The 23,516-nt window shown below is 38.5% G+C and overlaps 1 pseudogene; it reads left to right on the forward strand.

Moving 5' to 3' along the window:
* The window catches only part of LOC145096035 (putative tRNA pseudouridine synthase), a 58,085-nt pseudogene extending 34,916 nt beyond the window's left edge, over window positions 1-23,169 (forward strand).
* Window positions 23,170-23,516: the final 347 nt, after the last annotated feature.

Genomic DNA, 23,516 nt, shown 5'->3' on the forward strand with positions numbered 1-23,516 from the left:
TGAAAACCTCCAATTTATGGAGGAACCAGTAGAGATCATGGATCGGGAAATCAAAAGGACTAAACAAAGCCGCATACCCATTGTAAAGGTCCGCTGGAACGCCAAGCGAGGACCTGAATACACCTGGGAACGCGAGGATCAGATGAAACAAAAGTACCCGCATCTTTTTCCTAAAACTGTAAACTCTATCTTAGATTAAATTTCAGGACGAAATTCCCTTAACAGGGGGATGATGTGACGACCCTATATTTTCCAAAAGCATTGTAAACACTCGAAAGCTAAATACAACGAAATTAACCTCGAAAATAAAGTGTTCAAGTATCTAAGTTGGGATGCATCAAATATTAGATATCATGCCAAGGTTTCCAAAAACATAAAGAATGCTCAAAACCGGGTTATATTGAAAAAATTATAACCACTCGTATATTTACGACACGACGTTAAAACATTATTTGACGTAAAAAGTAAAATCTCAATAAAATGCATTTTAGCCTTAAGTATCTAAACAAAAGTCGTAGATCTCGTTGAAAGGTGAGCGTGCATAAAAAGATCGCCCAAATTGGACCTCGTATGAAGAAGTTACGAATTTTCAAAGTTTCGTAACAGTAGTAGAGGGCTAAAAAAAACTCGGATTGAAGATTGAGTGTTAATTAGCTATTGCCACCTAAACGGAAGTTGAAGATCTCCTCAGTAGTAATAAAACGATAAAAAGACAAACGAAAACCGACGTCGAATAAAGAACCTATGAATTTTTAACGAACTTTAGGAGGCCCGGCCTATTAAAAATATATCATTAAAAATAAAGTCAAAACTAGCCGACGGAGTCTAAATGAAAGTTGTAGAGCATAATCTCACCTACGCGTGGATATAAAGAACACGAAAAACGGAGCTTGTACGCGAAAGTTACAGAATTTAGAAGAGGACAGGCCGGATTACGCCCCGCGTACTAGACCCAGAGTCGAGTCCCATCGGCCCGCCCCCTCTATGCTTAGCTAGCCAGGAGTCGTAAGCCATGACGCCATATTACACCCAGCGTAACGAGGTACGCGCCGCGTACGTGAGTATGCCCCGCGTACTCCAAAATTACGCCCCGCGTACTCACTCTTCCAACACAATAAATAGATGGCATGAGCTTCGAGTTTTGGCACACCTTCACAATTCCTCAGCCATTCTACCAGCTCCAGAGACCATTCCCTCACCTTGATTTCCGCACTCGAGCCCCCGACGAAGGATTTACGCTACAGAGATTCCCAAGAACCCGAAGACGCAACTTTCCGCAGTCGAAGCTCTGCTCAACTCTAGCCTCTCTCTTCAAACTTAACAAGTGAGTTCGTACCCTTACTTTTCAATTCTTTTCACGTTTTAGGGGGGGGGAATACAAGTACATTACAAATCAAAGTATCATTTTATAAACATAATTATAATATCGTTCTTATAGGGTTTTGATACAAAAATAACTTTATGTTTAAAGGGCTATTATATCGCCAAGTTGTTATTACCAAATGGGAACATACTTTTGAGAAACTATAATGAGTATAGTATTCCAGTTATTCATACATTTACATATACATCTCGACAAATGAAATACTTTCAAAAGAAGTAAAGTCTTTATTATTGTAAATCTGTTTATACCAAGTAATGTGAGACATTTAAACTTCAACGTACTCGTATGTATGCATTTCAAGTCCTGTATTATATACCATAATCTCTTGGAGAGAGAGCGTGATACTTGTGTATAGATCTATACGGGATTGACAACCCCGCACCTAAACTATTAGCTATAGTTAGACTGGCAGGTCTGGGGTGACAAATGTCATAACACTACAACACCTGAAGAACGTTGTTACAGGCCGTCAGTGTCAATAGTATTGTTATAAAACTCACATAAAAGTATAAAAACAAGTTTGATTTACGAGATTCATATATGCATTTCAGTTTTCCATTTTATTGTTAACACAAATTTTATCGTTATTATTCAAGTATGGAAAACACTAACGCACTCCAACACGAGAAACTTTTCAAATCATTTATAGAAAATATTGGATTTTCTGAAAACCTCGTTCATCGATTTACTATCAAAAAGGACATACTTTTCAATGCAAAACACTTATGAACTCACCAACTTAATTGTTGACACGTTTTCGAAACCACTTGTATTTCTCAGGGAATCACTAATACAGGTAACCACCAGCTTTTGGAGAAGGGAATACTAAGGATGTTTTATTATTGAACATTTATCATCTTATTGTAATATTCTTTTGCTAATATGTATAACGCAGCAACATACGTTTTCATTATATATGTGATGGTTGTGTTACTTTCTTTACGATATTCAATGGTTGTGATACTACGTGAAGTCATCCACCCCCGATCCGCCATTCTGGTTTGGGGGTGTGACACACTGCTAGGCAAAGTTCGATGCTGGGATAGGTAAAGTCTGGGGGTATAATACCTCATGATAGTGAGACCACGCCTAGGCATTGTTATCTAGATAACTACCCCTGACTTAAAATGTCTTGTGGTTCTTTCTTTTATGAACGAAGGTTCGTGGTGAAACTTATTCCATTCCCCTCACTTGATGTCTTTATTGATCCTCGTTTGCTGCCAGGGAATTTCCGAATCAACTTCGTCAGTTTGTGGTTCATATCGATTCCTTAGGCTAGATCTCGTAAGATCATTGTATAGGGTCAGTATGTGAGGATCGACAGGATGGGATATATTGTTTTAGAAATATAATTTATATGTGTTTATAACATTAGTGGTTTCGCAGGATCGAGATATACTTTATTATCACGTTGTTTGAACTAAGAGCTTTCATTCTCTGTGTTCTTTAGGTGATTGGGGTCACTAGGGATATTCGAACTAAGTGTTCATTAGATATTTGAACTTTGTGTTCATCAGGGATATTTGACTAAGTATTCATTAAGTTTTTGTGAATTAGGTATTCATTAGGTATTGTTGAACGGAGTGTGTTCAATGGGTGTTCTTGAATTAGATGTTTATTAATTATTTTGAACTGCATGTTCACCAGAGGTAATCTAAGAACCATGGCAGCACTAGACTTTGTGCCAATTCCTTAGGGCAATTCTTAGGAATAAATGGGAGAAGGGTAATTGGTTCTTAGGGTAAATCATTATGAAATAGAGGAAGATAATGGGGGTGGGTAATTGGATTGATTGTTTGATAATTAAATATAATAATTATATTATTGTGGGTTGAAAACCCTATATGCTCACCAGGCTCCCAAGCCTGACCCACTCAGTTTTCTTTGCATTACAGGTAATGGCACAAGAGTATGAGTTGGTAGACTTGACGAGAGATTTTGGATTATAGGCCAGTAGTTATGAATAACTATTGTAAGGTCTATTTTGTTCTATTTATGCTTTTGGTCTGTATTGAACATGACATCCCGAGACTTTGTTATAAAATGAAAATACATTTCTTTAAAGAAATGCTTTGATAATTTTTATCATATTCTGTTTTGGGAACAAATTACGCAACTGTTTTCTTTAAAAGATTACTCTGATTTTAAAAACAAAGCATAAACAAATCAGTCTTTTCTGGACGTGAAATTCGGGATGTCACAGATAGGCAGTGAGGCTATAGGGTGGGGTTGCATAGCAAGACCATTTCTGAAAGCCAGGAAACAGAGATGTCGTGGGGTATGCGGCGAGGATACAGGTAGGGTTATGCAGAAAGACCATTTCCGAGAGCCAGGAAACAAAGATGTTGTGGGGTACACGGCGAGGCTACAGGTAGGGCTGCACAGCGAGACCATTTCCAAGAGCCAGGAAACAGATATGTTGTGGGGTACGTGGCTAGGTTACAGGTAGGGCTGCACAACGAGACCATTTTCGAGAGCCAGGAAACAGACATGCTATGGGGTATGCGGCTAGGCTACAAGTCGAGTTACGTAGCAAAACCATTTCCGAGAGCCAGGAAACAGAGATGCTGTGGGGGCGTAGGTAGCAGGGCCGCTATCGGGATGACCTTCTTGTCGGAGGGTATCCTCACTATAGTAGGTTGTAATGTGGATAACACTTCATCGATCGTCTGAGCACAAGAGAGCCATGATGACTGTGAGAGAGGAAGTGCCAAGATCATGGTGTGGAAGAAGCTTGTGATGCATGACTTATGATGCGTGACTTAGGAGAATAGCTTGGGCTTAGCAGCCAATGATCATGGAGGTGTTATGCGAGAGAGCATCGCGTGGAATGGATCGGGCTTAGCTGCTAGTGATCGTAGATAGATCACGTGAGAGGGCATCGCGTGGAACGGATCGGGCTTAGCTGCCAGCAATCGTAGATACATCACGCGTGTCACACCCCGCTAAAGCGGAAACACGAGGCGTGGCAGTATAAAGGGGTTCATAGCAAAAGTTAAAAGACAACACCAACCATAGTATTAAAAATCACTACAAATTTATAATGGGTTTGAACAACTTTTAAAAGAAATTACAATGTAAATCGAAATACAACACATGCGAATGCTCCTATAAGTGTTGTGTCCCTAAGTGCCACTTACTCGATGATTTTTGAAAAAGCATGTAAAACGAGCGTCAACTATAAAAATAGTTGGTGAGTACTCACAAATAAAAAGAATAATATTGGTTCCATGAATTGAAATCAAAGTTTTGATAAAAGTTTCCAATAATAAAAGTATATTGTTAAAATGAGTATTAATTTTGTAAAAACCAAGTTCTTTGTCATCATGAGAGATAAAGTATGTTTCCCAAATAAGATGCAACATTCATATTCTCATGGAAGATAAAGTTCGTTACTTAAACGAGTAAACAAGTTTCATTGCTAAAATGAGCAATCAGTTTCGTTGCTACAAGGAGCAAACAATTTCATTGCTAAAACATGTATATAAGTTTTCAATAATAAAAGTTCGTTGTTGTAATGAGAAACAAAGTTCATTGCTATAATTAATAAATAAGTTTATTGCTATAATGTGTAACGAGTTTCGTTGCTAAAATAAGTATTCAAGTTTCATTGCTAAAATAAGTATACAAGTGTCGTTGCTAACATGAGAATACAAGTTTCGTATGTGCATAAAGAATAGTATGTGCATCAAGTTTCCATTCATGAGTTCACAACCCAAGCCTAATGACCGAATCGTGCCCTATAGACTACTATGTGTATCGCAAACATAGTGTATAAAATGGTAAAATGCACTCAAGCGAATTGTGCGAGTGAGGAGTTGTCTACCTCCTGATAGCGCTATCCATAATAACTATAGGCTCAAAAGAGTTAATGAGTTGTGTCTAGAGATTCTAGGGACTTCACCATGATACAGTCCTCATGAATTAAAGTAACATACATATACATACGAAATATAGCAACCAAGTTTCATACAAGTCAAAATAAATACAACGAACATGAAAAGTTTATGACATGCTTTTCCACCCCAAAACATTTAAAAACCGAAAATAGGGGAAGTCGTGAATACTCACAATATGCATTGAGATGATGCAAATGGTGCCTTGACTATGCTCCACTCGTACCCGGTACCACTATCGATTCCTACAATAATGGTATTTGCTAGTGAGTCTCTAATCGAAATCTAACACTAGTGTGTCAAAATTTAATGTTGATAAGTTACGAACATTTTTCTGTGAAAATTTAATTTCAATGAATTAATTGTTATATAACAATTTAAGTGGAAAATTTCCATGATTGAAATGTTAATATTTAACATTTTAGAGGTGTTCCAATGATTAAATATTCAAAACGAAATCAATTTAGTTCTAAACTTTCCCAAACTTTTCATTTCAGTTTTACTTGAAGTCAAAGACCTTAAGGTAAATTTTCTTGAATTTTTGATTTGTCCATCTATTTTTTCACTATTTAATTCCATGAATAATCATAAAATCATGGAAAAATAGTAAATTATCATGAAAAATTCTTATAATTTTTTTGTAACTATTTTACAGTGTACATAATCTAGGAAAAATATTAATATGTGTTTTCAAAAACTTTAATACAATTGTTCTAATTTTTGTGTATTTATTCTATAAAAATAGAAATAAATAGGTAACAGTTTCAAAAATTCACCAAACGTTTTTTAAAAGTGTTATTACATATACTTAATCTGTGAAAAATATAAAAATGGGTTTCTAAACTGTTTAACCAATTTTTATGATTTTTGTGCATTTATTCTAATAAAAACTGAAATAAATAGAAAACAGCTTCCAAAATTGCCCAAAATTTTTGTAACACTTTTATTATACATCTAGAAGCTGAGAAAAATATAAAAGATACTTTTAAATTAGTGTTGCTATTTTTCCTTGTTTAATCCTCTTAAATAATCATTAATTGAATAATAATTATTAAACAGTTAAAGTAAATTACCAAAAAACATTTACAATTCATATACAGAGTAAATAATCTGGGAAAAATACCAAGTGTGGTTTTTATATGCTGAAATCTGATTTTGTGTATTTAAGTGTATTTAATCTTAGAAAATAGGAGAAAAATAGTATACAGAATAGAAAAATTATCAAAATGTTTATCTATCCTCCTAATGTACTAAAAGATGTTCTGGTAAATTGTCATAATTTTTGGATGAGTAAAATTATTTTTCCTGTTTTTAGTCCATTATAAATACAAAAATTGGAGAAAAATAGGAATACATTATGAAAAATTCTGAAAATATTTTTCTAAGTTTTCCACAGAGATTATAAGCTGCGAACATTATCATATACTCTTTTCAACTAATATAAAGCGGTTTTACGATTTATTGGGGCTAAACAAAAAGAAAATTCAAAACTATATTAAAAGGTAACAAAAACCGATGAAATTTAATTTGGAGTCATTGGTTAGCACATGGGGAATCCACGAATTTACTTAGGATTTATAGACCTCAGAAAGTATTTTATATGATTTATTGCCCTATTTTGTTGCAATAAATATAATAATTCGAGAAAAATGAATTATTTTCTGGAAATTTACAAAGCATCGTATTTTGTTGATGGAAATCCGGAAAAAATCGGATTTGGTCAGAAAAGGAGTTTTAGATATTATTTGGAAATAAATCCTTCATGAACATATTTGAAAGCTTTTAACAACATACTTTGATGATCTAGCATCTAAGCTTGAAGATCATCACATGCATGTTGGTTTGAAGATCATTCATGAGTTTGAAATGTTCAAAAATCGTTTTTGATAGAAAACATAGGGTGCATGTGGTGTTTTTCCATCAAAACATGTAGAAAAGTGCATTTTCATGATCTTGACTTAGGTTTAGGTCCTTGGATTTCACCATTTACAACATGCATGTTGTTTTTGGGTGAAATCCTACCACCATCATCATCAAAACTTGAAGTGAATGAACATGCACACATATTTTCTAAGAGAAAGGTGTAGAAGAAGAAGGAAATGCAAGAAAAACCTTGAAAACATGGAGGAAAATGAAAGGAAATCGTGTTCTACCTTAATGAACACCACTAGATGATGAATATTTTGAGCATCATGAGTGGTGAAGGTAGAGAGATGTGAGAGAAAATGAGAGAGAAAGTGGAGTGTGAGAGAGGAAGGAGTGATTATGTGTTTTGGGAAGAGGGGAGGTGTCTTGGGAAGAGGGTGGACGGTTTTGAGAGTATTATGCCCTCCTTCCGTTTTAATTTTATAAACAATTTCAATTCTTTTATAAAAATATCAAACTTTTTATAAAATATACACCCTAACCAAGTTTTTACTCATGAAACCTTGATTTTTGACTTATAAATTAAGGGTAAATGTTAATGACTTCAATTTTTATTTTCCTTGATTGTATTTCCTTGAATTTAATTATTTTAAGATAATTTTATATGTTTCATAAAAAAGTTTATATAATTCTTGATGTTAAACTTTATAAAATTTAGGTTTTAGGGTTTTTAGGGTTTTTGGAGTTTAATAAATCTTTGGCCATCAAAGTGAACTGTATTTTTGAGACTTCAAATTATTTTATGGTATTATAACTCTTTTATAGTTATAAATAATGTTTGTAATTTATTTTTATCGGTTAATGGCATTCTATGTAGTGATTCCGAGATTCAAGCGAAATTGAGGAATCAAGTATACTAGTCCTACTCTTCAACTTTGACTTAAGTTTCTATGAGACTTTGACCTAATTTCTACTTCTAGGTCAAGTGCATGATGTGTGTATATGATTCATGAAAAGGTGTTCGAGTCAAAGAGTGACCCAAATATGGATAGTCACTACAGTTAAGTAATAGTAGAATTGACATATCAATGTGAAATCTAAGTACACTATCCATTGATTACAATTGTTTCCAAGTTTCTAGTAGGTTATAACTTAGCTTCTAGTTACTAAGTCTAGTATGTGTAGTGCCTATATGTGCAACTAAGTTTATTCAAATATGGAACTAACTCGAATTTTGACGGCTGTCACAACGCGGGAGGGCATCGCGTGGAACAGATCGGGCTTGGCTACCAGCGATCGTAGATAAATCACGTGGAAGAGCATCGCGTGAAATGGTCAGAGCAATGTTGCTATAATGGAGTCGGGCTGGGAAGCCAGGCGACTCAAGGCGAGAGTATTGAACCTCGCATGCGGAGCTTTCCGCTATAATGGAGTCGGGCTGAGAAGCCAGGCGACTCAGGGCGAGGGTACTAAACCTCACATGCGGAGCTTGCCGCTATAATGGAGTCGGGCTGAGGACCCAGACGACTCGATGCGAGGGTACTAAACCTCGCATGCGGAGCTTGCCGCTATAATGGAGTCGGGCTGAGGAGCCAGGCAACTCGAGGCGAGGGTACTGAACCTCGCATGCAGAGAATGCCGTTATAATGGACTCGGGCTGAGGAGCCAGGCGACTCGAGGCGAGGGTACTGATGTAACGCTCGTGTTTAAAGGCTAGGCATTAATATTCACCTAATGGTCTAGGTTAACCTTTGTAACTCATTTAGAAGAAATGAAAAGGAATTATGTGAATTTTATGTGAATTATGTGTTTTATGCTTAATTATTAGGATTTAATTAATTAAGAATAAAAATAAGCGTCAAAATTAAAGTGTGAGATAGGCCTGATATCTTTACATAAATTTGTAGCGGTCGAAACAAGGATTTCGGGGATATAAAGAATGCCGAAATCCGAGTAATAACAAAGAAGTTATGACCTGTCGAAGTTTCGCAACAAAACCGGCACGGTACCGAATGTTGTAAAAAGTGAGTTTTTGATAAACTACTTTTTAGCCTTAGTAATCTAAACAAAAGTCATAGTATTCGTTAAACCGAGAAGTTCGATAAAAAGAACGCCCAAATCTGACTTCGTATGAGGAAGTTATGATTTTTCGAAGTTTCAGCTTAGCAGTAGACAGCTAAAAACTCGAATTTTAGATCAAGTGATTTTTAGCCAACACAACCTAAATGAGAATTGAATGTCTCGTCATTAGTAGCACAACGGTAAAAAGTCTGACGAAAACGGACGTCGGATGAAGAAGTTATGAATTTTTAACAGATTTCCTGTCCCGGTCTGTTAAAAATAATAATATAAAATTAAAGTCAAAATTAGCCGACGAAGTCTAAACGGAAGTTGTAGAGCATAATTTTAGCTACGCGTGCATATAAAGAACGTCAAAAACGGAGCTCGTATGCGAACGTTATGGATTTTAGAAGTTTTTGCACAAAAATCGAGAAAATTTGCATAGTCACGCTTTTGCCACGTGTCCTCGCCTCGCATATGCCACGTGGAGAAATTTGCTGAGTCACCCTCGCATGAACAATAGCCACGTGATCCGACCCGCGTGTCGCTTGCTGATTGGACCGAGGGTGCGGTCCAATGATCTTCTGACGCCTCGCTTTTGACTCATCATCCGAGCCTCGCTGGCCCAATCCGAAGGCGACGCGTGCCCTTCGCGTGTCCGAAGCTCGCACCCACCAGCTGTCCTCGCTCCGCGGATGCCACCTGCCTTCGCTGACTCCTCCTTCTCGGCCGAACCCTCGCAGCTCTCCCATATAAATAGTGGCCTTGCGAGATCTTCCGGCTACTTTTGGAAAATGGCCATTTTTCACCCCTTTTTCAATATTTTAGCCATTTTCACTTCCCCCGATGCCCCGAGATCATTTCCAACGCTCGGAACATGTCCCAGAGTGCCCTAAGGCCCAGAAAATTTATCTTTTCGGTTTTGAAGCCCAACCTTTCGCAGAGCCCGGTTTCTTAATAAAACTCCCGGTTTTATTAGAAACGATCGTTTTAGGAAACGAATTACTGTCCAATTATCATCAAATCAAGTGAGTGTATATTCACTTTCAATTTACACATAGATATGAAGTATTTACCTTAAAATACGTGTTACGTGTAAATATATTAATTGTTTATTTGAGGTGACTTTTGTGTTGATATTCTATACAAGTTTTAAACTGTATATATATTTTTATCTACAAATATGTTGGGTAGAACATGGGTAGATAGTTGGTGTGTGATAAAATAAAGTGATGAGAGGTATCGAAGTTTAAGATGATCTAGTCATCTAACAGAGTATAGACAACGGCCACAGACTATTTTAGATAGTCCAGTGGAACGTTAGCAGACTCGTAATCGGTATGTATGTTTGACTTATATGTTCATAAAGTGTTCTTGAACTATATGTTCCTTAGGTGATTTTGAACTATGTGTTCATCCGTTAATTCTTCTTTTTAACACTATTACGTGTCGGGGTACGGGAGCGTACGGGAGTACTTTACTAGTATTTTCCCTATGCTTTTATTTTGAAGAGATTTGGAGTCTTCGTTTCTTTTGTGAAGTGATCGGACGAGCTTCATGAGTCAGTGTTTTCTTTTCCGATGGCGGATAGGGGTGAGTCTGGGGGTTCAGACCACAACCTAGGCATTAGTCAGTGTTTTCATTTCCGATGCCGGATAGGGGTGAGTCTGGGGGTTATATACCTCACGATATTAAGACCACAACCTAAGCATTAGTCAGCGTTTCCATTGTCAGATAGGGTGCGTCTGGGGGTTATATACCTCACGATATTCAGACCACAGCCTAGGCAAAGTTCGATGCTGGATAGGGTGCGTCTGGGGGTTATATACCTCACGATATTCAGACCACAACCTAGGCATTGATAACTACCCCCGACTTAATTGTCTTGTGGTTCTTTCTTTTACGAACAAAGGTTTGTAGTTAAACTTAGTCCATTCATTCAATATCTTTATCGATCCTTGCTTACTGCTAGAGGATTTCTGAAGCAGTTTCGTAGTTAGTTGTTCATATCGATCCTTTAGGCTAGATCTAGTAAGATCACTGTATAAGGTTAGTATGTGGGGAACAATGTTGTTAGTTCCTGTTAAGTAAACCTTGGTGATGATGTGACTTCGTGCCTATTAGGTAAACCCTGGCGACTATGAGACGTAGTGCCTATTAGATAAATCTTGGTGACGATGTGATGTCATGCCTATTAGATAAATCTTGGCGACGATGTGACTTCGTGCCTATTTGACATAAATTGTTGTAGGAAAACAATGTTGTCACCCCTAATGAAAAATCCTTAGGCTAGGTCCCTTGTGATAGTTGTTTTAGGGACGTAAGGTGAGGATAACATGAATGGGTAATTGGGGTAATTTGGTTGACTGATTGATGTTTAAACATAATAAATTTATGTATTGTGGGTTGAAAACCCTATGTGCTCTCCAGGCTTCCAAGTCTGACCCACCCAGCTTTTTATGATTACAGGTAGTGGACCCCGAGCATAGTCGGATGATGATGATGAGTGATTTTGGATTATAGGCCATTAGTTATAAATAACTGTTGTAAGGCTTATAATGTCTTGTTTATGCTTTTGATCTGTATCGGAACATGACATCCCGAGGTTTTGTTATGAAATAAAAATATATATTTCTTAAAGCAAGGTTTTGATAAATTTTTATCATGTTTGGCTTTGGGAACAAATTCCGCAACACTTTTAATCAAATGATTACTCTGAAATTATTTTAAAAGCATAAATTAAATCGGTCTTTTCTGGCCGTGAAATTGGGGATGTCACAGTTGGTATCAGAGCATTAGTTTAAGCGAACTAAGAAATATCCTACGATTTCTAGACTTAAACTTAGAATGTTAAGTGATGATTGTGAGATGAGTGTCTACCATAATTTAGACATGAGCACTAGTTTATTTTAGGAAGGATGCCTAAAATGCTTCTATGTGCTAAATGTTTTGTGTTATAGCTATAATGATGCTATTATTTGTTCGGATCTATGGTCTGTTGCCGACCGGATCTGGAAGCCTTATATGTGTAGGATTCTAAGCATACAACTACGATATTAGAACTAGCATATAAACGTTTCGGAGTGATAAGGAGATTTATACGTCTATCGTAAATAAGGCTTTCTTATCTTAAATTCTAGCCTGGTACACCGAACGTCTGCTTGGGTGTACAAAACGTTATGGTGGAGACTCGTAGAGAATTGAGTAAATAGAGGAAATGAAAGGCTTATGATAGTGAATGACACCTATTCGAAGATATCGTAAGATTGGTATCTTGCCTTTAGAATATGTCTAATAAAATAATGAAACGTTTAGAGGGGTACATTACATCTGAAGTACACCTTCGATTGGCAAGATGATGGAACGATTGGTGTAATTCTTGAAGTTGTCCCATTGTCTGGAATTTCCATCACCAACCAAGTTGAAGTAGAACTGATGATTGAAGATACTCGTTGAAGAAGTCCTAGTAGAGTCTAGGAAAATTCTATGGTTAATTGGAAATGTTCGTATGTGTTAAATTGTTTTGTGATTTTAGAACTTGGGGACTGCGAGACAGTACTTGGGACGAGTATGAGTAGGTGTGAATAGTAGTAGAGATCTATACTACTGGAAGCACAGGACTCACACTTGGATCAGGGAAAGTCACAAGGTTACCAAGAAACTAGTGATTGATTCCGTTTTATTCGGATATGTCATTACCATCGTTTCAGTAATGACTAAGAAGATGATTGTTATTCCGACCGTAGTGGTCATATCGAATTGAGTCCGACTACGATGAGTTGGTTATGTGGTTCAGAGAACCAAGTTCAATGTAGCAGTTGACTTAAGCCAAATTGAAGTAAAGGCTGATCAAAGCGATCAATAGAAGTATCGTGGGCTAGGTTGTATTCTGACCCAAAGGGATGAAGTGATAGCGTATGCACTGAGGCAACGACGCTGGCTAGAGTTACTCAAGGACTACGACTGTGAGATACTTTACCACCCTGGTAACTCAAGTATTGTTGCTAATGCTCTCAGTCGGAAGATGAATCTTGAAAAGAAAAGGCCCAGAGCGTTGAGAATTGAAGTTGTCTCTACAATTGTGAGAAGTATAAAAGAAAGCTCAAGAGGAAGCTTTAGAGAAAAATAACCGAAAGGAGGAACGTTTGGGATGAAACGTTGGTGTTTGATACAAACGCTCAAAGACTGAAGGTATTCAAAGATAGGATTTTGGTACCTAAGATGGGAGGAGTAAGAGGATTTTTGATGGAAGAAGCTCACAAAACCATGTACTCGATTCATCCTAGCAATATGAAAATGTATAGGGATCTAAAACCCTATTACTGGTAGCCGACGATGAAGCTTGAAGTTGTTAAAGTATGTGGTTAAGTGTGTAACTTATGCTAGGGTTAAGGCACAACATCAGAAACTATATGGGAGTTTAGATCCTTTACCTGTACCCATGGGTAAATAAGAAGACATCACTATGGATTCTGTGACTAAACTGCCCAGAACAAGGAACGGTCACGACATGATCTGGGTGGTCGTTGATCGCTTCACTAAGAGTGCGCATTTCATAGTAGCCAACGAGAAATGGTCTATGGATAAACTTGCAAATTCTTATGTGAAGGAAAGTGTGAGGCTTCACGGTGTTTCGTTAACGATTGTATCCGATCGTGACAGCCGTTTTACCTCAAGGTTTTGTAGGAGTCTATAAGAGGAATTGGGTACCAAGTTGTGTTTGAATACAACTTACCATCTGCAAACCGATGGTCAGAGCGAATGAACGATTCAAATGTTGTAGGATATGTTGAGAGCATGTACCCTAGAATTTCAAGGTAACTGGGATGAACACTTACCTCTAGTAGAATTCACCTATAATAATAGTTTCCAATCAAGTGTTAATATGGTACCTTATCACGCTTTGTATGGAAAAAAGTGTCGGATGCCATCATGTTGGCTGGAAGCTGAGGAAAAGCAGTTTATGGGACTTGAAATAGTCCATTAGATTGCTGAAAAGTTGTAAGTGATTAGGGAAAAAGATGTTAGCTGCTCAAAAGAGCTATGCTGACAAGAAAAGACAACCGATATCATTCGAAGTTGGAGATTCGGTTTCACTTAAAGTCTCGTTGTGGAAGGGACTTATAAGATTTGGTAGAAGGGGAAAGTTGAGTCCAAGGTTTATTGGACCATTTAAAGTTCTTCAGAGAATCCGGAATCAAGCTTACAAGCTAGAATTACCAGAAGAACTAGAGAGTATTCATAACACCTTTCATGTGTGTTATTTGAAAAAGTTCACAGGAGGTGTGCCCGACATAATTCCCATCTGACTTCGTATGAGAAAGTTATGATTTTTCGAAGTTTCAGCTTAGCAGTAGATAGCTAAAAACTCGAATTTTAGATCGAGTGATTTTTAGCCAACACAACCTAAACGAGAATTGAAGGTCTCGTCATTAGTAGCACAACGGTAAGAAGTTTGACGAAAACGGACGTCGGATGAAGAAGTTATGAATTTTTAACAGATTTCCTGTCCCGGTCTGTTAAAAATAATAATATAAAATTAAAGTCAAAATTAGCCGACGAAGTCTAAACGGAAGTTGTAGAGCGTAATTTAAGCTACGCGTGCATATAAAGAACGTCAAAAACAGAGCTCGTATGCGAAAGTTATGGATTTTAGAAGTTTTTGCACAAAAATCGAGAAAAGTCGCATAGTCACGCTTTTGCCACGTGTCCTTGCCTCGCATATGCCACGTGGCGAAATTTGCTGAGTCACCCTCGCATGAACAGTAGTCACGTGATCTAACCCGCGTGTTGCTTGCTGATTGGACCGAGGATGCGGTCCAATGATCTTCCGACGCCTCGCTTCTGACTCATCATCCGAGCCTCGCTGGCCCAATCCGAAGGCGACGCGTGCCCTTCGCATGTCCGAAGCTCGCACCCGCCACCTGTCCTCTCTCCGCGGATGCCACCTGCCTTCGCTGACTCCTCCTTCTCGGCCGAACCCTCGCAGCTCTCCCTATAAATAGTGGCCTTGCAAGATCTTCCGGCTACTTTTGGAAAATGGCCATTTTTCACCCCTTTTTCAATATTTTAGCCATTTTCGCTTCCCCCGATGCCCCGAGATCATTTCCAATGCCTGGAATACGTCCTGGAGTGCCCGAAGGCCCGAAAAATTTATCTTTTCGGTTTTGAAGCCAGACATTTCGCAGAGCCCGGTTTCTTAATAAAACTCCCGGTTTTTTTACAAACGATCGTTTTAGGAAACGAATTGATGCCCGATTATCATCAAATCAAGTGAGTGTATATTCACTTTCAATTTACACATAGATATGAAGTATTTACCTTAAAATACGTGTTATGTGTAAATATATTAATTGTTTATTTGAGGTGACTTTTGTGTTGATATTCTATACAAGTTTTAAACTGTATATATATATTTTTATCTACAAATATGTTGGGTAGAACATGGGTAGGTAGTTGGTGTGTGATAAAATAAAGTGATGAGAGGTATCGATGTTTAAGATGATCTAGTCATCTAACAGAGTATAGACAACGGCCACAGACTATTTTAGATAGTCCAGTGGAACGTTAGTAGACTCGTAATCGGTACGTATGTTTGAACTATATGTTCATAAAGTGTTCTTGAACTATATGTTCCTTAGGTGATTTTGAACTATGTGTTCATCCGTTAATTCTTCTTTTTGACACTATTACGTGTCGGGGTACGGGAGCGTACGGGAGTACTTTATTAGTATTTTCCCTATGCTTTTATTTTGAAGAGATTTGGATTCTTCGTTTCTTTTGTGAAGTGATCGGACGAGCTTCATGAGTCAGTGTTTTCTTTTCCAATGCCGGATAGGGGTGAGTCTGGGGGTTCAGACCACAGCCTAGGCATTGGTCAATGTTTTCATTTTCGATGCCGGATAGGGGTGAGTCTAGGGTTTATATACCTCACGATATTCAGACCACAACCTAGGCATTAGTCAGCATTTCCATTGCCGGATAGGGTGCGTCTAAGGGTTATATACCTCACGATATTCATACCACAGCCTAGGCAACGTTCGATGCTAGATAGGGTGCGTCTGGGGGTTATATACCTCACGATATTCAAACCACAGCCTAGGCATTGATAACTACCCCTGACTTAATTGTCTTGTGGTTCTTTCTTTTACGAACAAAGGTTCATAGTTAAACTTAGTCCATTCATTCAATATCTTTATCGATCCTTGTTTACTGCTAGAGGATTTCTGAAGCTGTTTCGTAGTTAGTTGTTCATATCGATCCTTTAGGCTAGATCTAGTAAGATCACTATATAAGGTTATTATGTGTGGATCAATGTTGTTAGTTCCTGTTAAGTAAACCTTGGTGATGATGTGACTTCATGCCTATTAGGTAAACCCTGGAGACTATGAGACGTAGTGCCTATTAGATAAATCTTGGTGACGATGTGATGTCGTGCCTATTTGATAAATCTTGGTGACGATGTGACTTCGTGCCTATTTGACATAAATTGTTGTAGGAAAACAATGTTGTCACCCCTAATGAAAAATCCTTAGGCTAGGTCCCTTGTGATAGTTGTTTTAGGGACATAAGATGAGGATAACGGGAATGGGTAATTGGGGTAATTTGGTTGACTGATTGATGTTTAAACATAATAAATTTATGTATTGTGGGTTGAAAACCCTATATGCTCACCAGGCTTCCAAGCCTGACCCACTCAGCTTTTTATGATTACAGGTAGTGGACCCCGAGCATAGTCGGATGATGATGATGTGTGATTTTGGATTATAGGCCATTAGTTATAAATAAATGTTGTAAGGCTTATAATGTCTTGTTTATGCTTTTGATCTGTATCGGAACATGATATCCCGAGGTTTTGTTATGAAATAAAAATATATATATTTCTTAAAGCAAGGTTTTGATAAATTTTTATCATGTTTGGCTTCGGGAACAAATTCCGCAACACTTTTAATCAAATGATTACTCTGAAATTATTTTAAAAACATAAATTAAATCGGTCTTTTCTGGCCATGAAATTGGGGATGTCACAACTGAACCTTGCACGATTGGGCGTAACACCCTAAAATATATGTGTCTAGCTCGTGTGACCAATCTAGGTTAAAGTAGAATGGTACCTGATGCTTTGCTGCATCGCTAGTCGTACTAATAATTGACGCCTCGGTGTCTTGGTTGCGGAGAGCTATGTTGCAGTTCTACCTAGAGCTCGATAGTGTAGCTACTGTTAAGAGGTGCGTAGCGAGACTGCTGTCAAGAACTGGTCTGCAGGGCCGCTAAGGTCCAGGGAACGAGCTGCTAGCGATAGGTGGGCAGCGCGACCACTAAAAGCTGGGCAACAAGACTTCCGAGGGTTGAACATCGGGGCTGAGCTTCCGACTCGGAATATTAATATCACATTGGGAGTGCACTATCATGCATAACATCAACTCTTAATGTATTTTAACTCTGCCCCTTTAGAATCACTCATGCATGGTGTCGTACCAATACTACTTCCCCCCCCCCCCCCTTCTCTTTTTTTTCTTTAGAGGAGGCGAAGACGGATATATTGCCGCTGAAAAGGGAGATACATAGCTGTTGGAAAGAGCTAGGCGACCCAAGTACTAACAAAAACTAGTTGGCGTGGCTGCTGAGAGCTAGGCCTTGCAGCTGCTGAGCTGGGCCGCATTGCTACTGAGAGTCAGGCTGTGCAACCGCTGAGAGCCAAGCAGCGCAACTGCTGGGGGCTAAGCAGCGAGACTAGCGAGGGCCGGTCAACATGAGTGGTGAGAGCTGAGTAGCAAGACTGCCTGAAGTTGGTCAACACAGCTGTTGATAGCCGAGTAACACAATTGTTGAGGGCTATTTCAAAATGTTTCACGAGTAGCAGTAGTAGGGTACTACTCTTCTCTCCCTCCTTTTTTTATATATGTCGAATGGATTGGGTCACAACACATCTATTGAATTTTATTGGACAGCAATGCAACACACAGTCGTTAAATGGATGATTGGCAAAATTGTTTTGGGAAAAAGCCCATAATAAATCATAGCGAGCCTTAAATAAATGTGTGTGGGCCCAATTCGAATTTAGGAGCCCAAATGCGAATCCATAAGCCCAATTTATTTTTCCATGTTTTTTTTTGAAGCATTGAGTGGTACGTATTGCAACGTATTTTGCTGAGCAGAATCGTAATACTTAATTGTTGTACAACTGATTGTCTAATTTATTCACAACCCATTTGTTATGTTGAAACACAAAAAGAAATAGTTGCAGCGTCTTAAAAGTAACTAGCCCATTCTCGTAGGAGCCCAGGTTGCTTTTTTTTTTTTGTTAAACGAATCGTACACAAGGGCCCAAAGGTGGCCTGCCATGCTCATTTTTGTTTGTTGTTTGCCTACTACCCCATTACCCTCGTGTTCACTGAAGAGATAACGCACAAAGAAAAATGTAGGCGTCGACTGGGATCTAGAAATTGACGGGGGCTACTTGCCGATATTCATCGTCTGTGAACGAGATCGAAACGGCCAGCTCTGCCGACGACACTGGTTTGCTGAGTTCGTTGACCGAAGATGCTTTTGGTGGTGCCTTGGATTAGGTCGGCGGCGCTGCTTAGATGTGTCGGTGACTGCAGGAGATCTAACAACAACGATTTTTGGTGGTGATCTATGCTGAAGGTGTCAATGGTTCTTCATCTGTGGATTTTCTTCGTTTTCTGTTGACGAACCAATTAGAACACAACCGGAGGTTAATGTAATGGAGGAGCAACGATGGACACTGATGACATGTTCTTGCTTCGCTGGGTTGTGTCGCGCTGACAATGGATGACCGATGATGTCAAGGTTTTGATTTCCGCTTAAGAATTGAGATAAAAAGGGGTTATTGGTCGATGGGTGGTTGAAGGTGGGTTAGATGGTAATCGTCTGTAGGAAGTGGCACGAAGGTGACTGGTGTTGCTGATTTGCACTAGGTTGCTATCATTGGGGGTCGACATATGATCACCGTGGTGATTTTTGATGGTTCCTCGTTGGAGGTCAGTAGAAAATGTCGATCTGCTGGAGCTATTACGGATGGTTCCGGTGGCGGTAGTTCTTGGTGATGACGACAGCGATTGGTGGTGCCCTGGTTCAGGTCGGCGATGACTGTTGTCCTGCGTCTCTCACTGAAGGTGACCGGAGGAGGAGCAGTCGATGTCGGTTAAGTTTGGGAGCTACTGGTAGTTTGGTGCTCACGTTCCACCTAGAGAAGCTCATATTTGAGGAAGTCTTTGGCTGCCTGGGAAAATGTGTTGACCTTGTGCATAAGGGATAGGACCAGATGGGGGTCCTTTGTTTCTGACTTCTGTAGATAGCTATGTCCCTTGTCTTGTCATTAGTCTGGTGCACTATGCACCTTTACCCTTTTTTTCTCTTTTGTCGTTTGTAGAGCTCATTCTTGTAATATTTTGTACAATAAATATGAGCTGAGCTGTGAAATTTTATCTGTGTATGCAACTTTTCATTTCTTTGCGTAGAAATCGCTTTTTGTCCCTCTTTTTTTTAAACCTTTTACTGGAATGGTAAATGAAACATAAAGGTAACTTTGAGATGGGTTAAAAATGAGTAAATGGTGTGTGAAAGGCATACGAAATTCTCAGACGAGGATTCTGGAAATTTAAGAACATAAAAAGGTTAATTTATTTCTACTTCAAGTTTCAAGACTTCTCCTCCCATCTCTTTTTTTTGAAGGTTTTGTTAAATGTACTGTTGGGTTTTGAGCAGTCTAACACTTCCTAAGTGTGCATGCAACCCTAATAAACCTTGGATCTATGTTTGTCTAAATACATGCAAAATAATAATTTTCCGAGGTTCATAACCTATCTAACATGGCATGGGGAACATTTAAACATAAAAGAGTTAGATGAGATTACATACCTTTTGATGTGACTGATTCCTTGGAGTTTGAGAGCCAAGCACCAATAGTGTGAATGCCTCAAATCACCACAAACACTTGGAAAACTTTAGAGAATGTACACACACTTGCAATTTTTGTCCACACACAAGCACAGACACTAGTGGCTATTTCATGCAACATAAGCATGCTTATATAGTGTACATGGTTAGGGTGAAACCTTAATAACCCATGACCTTTCCTTTTCCAAGGATCCATGGGTTAAAAGCTCCATGGATCATCCATGGACTTCCATCCAAGCCTAGCCCATTAACAAATGAGTGTTAGCCCACACCATATAAAACCAATAGCCCATAATCTAATTAGTCTTCCTTTTAATCACTAAATTAATTCATAATTAATTTAAAACTAAGACTAATTAAATAACATAACTTCATATTAATATATTATAACTTATAATATATTAATAAACATATGTGTATAACTCTCATAAAATTATCCATAAATTGTTCGGGTGAAGTGCAACCCAAATGGACCATGCCGGGTCGGGTCAAGTATATACCAAATAAGTTATGGACTTAGACACCTTATCCAACATGTACAAGTTACACAGCTGTATGTACAAATGGGTGTTACACCAAGTAAAAATATGCACGAAAATGCACAACTTGGGAAGGGTTTTCTGATGATTTATGAAGAAAAGATGAGGTAAAACTCATAAAAAAAACTTATTTTCTTCTCATCTTGCTGAAAAAACCCAAGAATAAAAACAAACATGGATCGAATAAATTAAAAACTTTTCGTTTCTCTTCAGCTTGCTTAACAAGCTATCCAAGCATGAACAAAGAAACAGGACAAATTTCTGTTTTCTTTCTCTAAACTTCTGAAGAGAAAACATCATAAATACAAACAATGGTGGATTATAAACTCAAAAACTTGTATAATTTTCTTTCCTCCCCAACTTGCTAATTGGGTCACTGAAAAGAAAACGAAGCTAATCTGAAATGTCTTTACGAATTTGAAAAGTGTTTGAATGAACAAAAACTAGGGTAGATCCAAAGATCTTGTCTTAAAACGAAACAAATCCATAGATTTGAACAAAAACACTAAGCAGATCCGGAGATCTGAACGATAGAACACATCAGATCAAGAGATCTGAACAAAAAACACTACAGATCTTGAGATCTGAGCATAAATATAAAACAGATCTACAGATCTGAACTGAAAATGGAGTAGATCTTGGAAAGAGCCAAACGGATCTGAACAAAATAATGCTAAACATGAACAGATCTGAGCAAACCTGAACTGAAATGCAACATGTCTGAATAGATCTAGGCAAGAACGAGATGATTTATGCACGTTTAAGTTCGGGATGGCGCCAAATTATACGACATCGACCTCCGACGAGTCTTCTGGTCTTCTGCTGCGGCGGAGATCTGGACATCACAGTGCAAAGTCATTAGAGCCGCCCCAGGGACTATGCCCCGGGAGTGGCCTACGACGGTCAATTTAGATAAACTAGAAGATCTGATATGGTCCTCCATAGCTGGAGAGAACCATCTTGGTGCTAGAGGTGGTTTATGGTGGCTGACGGCGGCGGGTGGCGGCTGAGCCATGGGGGAAGATCCCTCTCCATGGAGGAGGTATTGTTCATTATATAGGGGACAATTAGGTCAGGCCTTGGGCCAACTTAATTTAGACCCAACTAGCAAGGAGCTAGGCAAGACCGCCCGGAGGCACCGGGCGGGGCTGGCAGGCGTGCACCAGGAAGGGATGACAAGGGAGCGCCTGGCCGGGCCGACAGGAGAGTCCCCAACAGGGCTGGCAAGGGAGTCCCTAGCAAGGCTATCAAGGGGGCGCCAGGCAAGGCTGACAAAGGAATGCAAGGCAGGGCTGGTAGGAGCGCGCCAGGCCAGGATGGCGTGCTAGAGTAGTCTAGGCCATGCCAATGGACCATATATCATCAGTATGATATTTAATCGATTCCCAATGGGTTATTGCAGTGAGAACATCCTTTCCATAACTATACAATCTAGAAAAATTATAGAAATAAGTATTCTACACAACGATCTCCTAAGAGTGGGCGTATCGCCGATAAAAGGGCAAAATCATCAAGTGAGCCACCCCAAGCCATTCTTGAGAAAAACAACGAGGAAGAATCATCTAATGGTGAAGAAGCTCTTGAGACAGATGAAACGATTGATGAACCTGATGCAAATGGGGATACTTGAAGGATGTACCTATTCCCATTCTTGCTAAATGGCTACATGAACCTGATGATAAAGACAGAATAAGTGCTTCCCATTTCAGAAGAATTTTCCAGTGTTCATGTGGAAAATTGGAACAATTATTCGGAGCAAGATATGCATATTGCATTCAAGCTAAGATAGGAAAACAAAGGGAATTTGATGCTTCACTAAGGAAACTTCGTGGGGAGGAAATTAATGTATCTGAAGAGGCAGCTGAAATCAGGGTAAGCATTTCAAACCATTTCTTTTTCACAGAATTATGAAAATTAAGAGGGGTATCAATAATCAAAATCTTGCAACTTTTCCCAAGAATATATAGAAACACTGGAAAGGCTCCCAAAAGCCAGACTAATTGATTTGTTTCAGAGCAGATACTTGAATTCTGTTAATGTAAATTTATGTTATTGTTACTAGATCTTTTAGATAACACTCATGTAACATGAAAAGGTTTAATGCTAACCTTGTTTTATCCACTTCTAATGACAAGATAGGAGTTGGGCTGATGACCTGTTTGGGTGTTTCATGTCACTCCACTCCATTTACAGCAATCATATCGACATGTGGTTGTATACATCACATACAATTCAACTACATTAACATCTCTCTCTCTCTTTCTCTCTCTCTCTCTCTCTCTCTCTCTCTCTCTTTCTCTATGTATGCATTTATGTGTGTGTGTATGTTTATGTGTCTATGTATATCTCTCAGTGTAAGAGAAAAAGGCTTTTTATGGTCAAACCAAAGTGCATTAATTTCTTAGAATTCCATATGCTGTATATTCAGAGAGGAACAGAACTTGAAAGACTCCAATGGCTATCAGAGTATATATCTCAAGATTACATGGCGGGAATTTGAAAAATTTGTCACACCCCAAAACCAAGAACGGCGGAAACGTTCTGGGGCGGAGGACGTCATGTAAAGTATGACAACACAGTAAATGTAAATAAGCAAACAACATCATCCATTGCATTAAGTATATATTTTTTAATACAAGCGTGTTCTGTACAGTTTTAGACACCAAAAATAATATGTAAATCGAAATGCTATGATGAGCCTTGAATGCGCTCCATGTTCTCAAAAGCTGGCATCGGTACCTGTCTACTGATGACCTGAGAATACAAGTTATTTTGAAAGAGTTTATCAGCATTAAGCTGGTGAGTTCATAAGTATTTTAGTGTCGATGTTTGTTGTCAAAAACGTCT

The sequence above is a fragment of the Lactuca serriola genome, chromosome 3 (genome assembly GCF_051521515.1).
Source record: "Lactuca serriola cultivar US96UC23 chromosome 3, Lser_US96UC23_V15, whole genome shotgun sequence".
Classification (NCBI taxonomy): domain Eukaryota; kingdom Viridiplantae; phylum Streptophyta; class Magnoliopsida; order Asterales; family Asteraceae; genus Lactuca; species Lactuca serriola.